Raw genomic sequence first — 2,068 nt, 5'->3', positions numbered from 1 at the left:
TTCTTTAGTCATCTTTTTCTTTTGTTTGAGTCTTTTGTCAATTCTTAAGTTTGGTGCCCTTTTGGTCTTTGTTGATTTCTCTTTTCTAAAATTTTTCAAAAATTGTTTTTGGTTTTCTTTCCTTGTTGTTCGAAATTTTTGTTTTATTTTCCTTATTTGATTTTAAAATTTTTTATGTTTAGTGTCTTTTAGTGTTTTTCCTTTTAATTTTTTGAATTTATTGTTGTTTAATTTAAAAATTTTTTTAGTTTGGTGTCCCATTGGTATCTTTTCATTTAATTTAATTTTCTTGTTTATATTTTTATCTATAATCTTTATCTTATATTTTTCTGTGATTTTAAAATTTTGTTATCTTATCTTTCTTTTTTTAAATTTAAAATTTAAAAATTTGAGTATTTGGTTAATTTTTCTTTCTTTAAAATTTGAATTTCAAAATCTTTATTTAACTTTCCCTTTTTAATTTCAAATTTTTCAAAATCAAATCTCCTGTCTTAAATTTTTAAAATCTTATCTTATCTTATTTGACTTTTTCTTTTCAAATTTAAATTTTAAAATCTTTGATTGACTCTTTCTTTTTAAATTTCAAAAATTTTTAAAATGAAATCTTTTATTTTATTTTCAAATATTGTTAGTTAGTTATTTGTTTTATCTTATTTCAATTTTAAAAGTTTGGTGTCTTTCTAATTCTTCTCTCTCTTTTTCGAAAATCTTCTACATCTTTCTCTCTCTACTTTTTCAAGAATTTTCAACTCTTTTCTCTCTGTTTTCAAAAATTCTTTCTAATAAAAGACACCTGTATTTTATTTTTCTTTTTATCTAAGTCTCTCACAAAGAGATCTCTATACTCTGACATAGAGACTCCTTTCTTTTTCTCTTCTTGGTTTGTTTCTTTTTTATGAGCAGGAATAGGGATAAAGAACCCCTTGTTGACCATGATCCTGAACCTGAAAGGACCTTAAGGCGGCGTTTGAAACAAGCTCGAGCTAGTAGAGCCGTACAGAATCTCATAGAAGCTCTTGAACGAGAAGTTGAAGATACAACAATGGAAGCTGATCCAGAATCTGGAGGAGACGCGAGAAAGGTCCTTGAATCTTATACTGCACCCAATTATGACTTCTATGGATGCAGCATCTCCATACCTGCCATTGGTGCAAATAACTTTGAGCTGAAGCCTCAACTGGTCACTCTAGTACAACAGAATTGCCAGTTTCATAGACTCCCGCAGGAAAATCCCAACAAATTCATATCTGATTTCCTACATATCTGTGACATGCTGTGAAGACTAATGGAGTGGATTCAGAAGTTTACAAGCTCATGCTCTTCCCCTTTGCTGTAAGAGACAGAGCAAGGCTATGGTTGGATTCTCATCCTAAAAAGAGCCTAGATACTTGGGAGAAGGTGGTCAATGGATTTTTGACCAAGTTCTTTCCACCTCAGAAGCTGAGCAAGCTTAGCGTGGAAGTTCAAACCTTCAGACAGAAAGATGGTGAATCCCTCTATGAAGCTTGGGAAAGATACAAGTAGTTGATCAAGAGATTTCCTCCTGACATGATCTCAGAGTGGACCATGTTAGAGATCTTCTATGATGGCTTCTCTGAAATGTCCAAGATGTCATTGGACCACTCTGCTGGTGGCTCCCTTCACTTGAAGAAGACGACTGAAGAGGCACAGGAGCTTATTGACATGGTTGCCAACAACCTGTATAAGTACACTTCTGAGAGAAACCTTATAAACAATGGGGCAACTCAGAAGAGAGGTGCCTTGGAAGTAGACACTCTGGATGCCATCCTGGCTCAGAATAAGCTCATGTCCCAACAGATCAATATGATCTCTCGATACTTGAGTGGGACATAGAACCTGGATGCTTATTGTCCAGAGATAGCTTATGAGGTGGACACTGGTGATAACGTCTGGACCACAATGGAGGTGGTGAACTACATGGAAAACTCCTCCAAAACTCCAACAACAATCCCTATTCAAATAGTTTCAATCATGGATGGAAGAACCACTCCAATTTTGGGTGGAGAGATCAGTAGAAGCATCAACAAGGCTTCAACAGCAATCAGGG

At 34.1% G+C, this 2,068-nt stretch overlaps 1 non-coding gene across 1 annotated transcript; it reads right to left on the bottom strand.

Moving 5' to 3' along the window:
• Positions 1-1,446: 1,446 nt before the first annotated feature.
• LOC148580590 (small nucleolar RNA R71) lies at positions 1,447-1,550 on the bottom strand. Its single transcript, XR_015895932.1, has one exon. It is a non-coding gene; the product is annotated as a small nucleolar RNA R71 (small nucleolar RNA).
• Positions 1,551-2,068: the final 518 nt, after the last annotated feature.

This window comes from Arachis ipaensis, chromosome B10 (assembly GCF_059453495.1).
Source record: "Arachis ipaensis isolate K30076 ecotype BB chromosome B10, ASM5945349v1, whole genome shotgun sequence".
NCBI lineage: Eukaryota > Viridiplantae > Streptophyta > Magnoliopsida > Fabales > Fabaceae > Arachis > Arachis ipaensis.
Note: the sequence above shows the minus strand (reverse complement) of the source record. Positions and strands in the feature narration are given on the sequence as shown.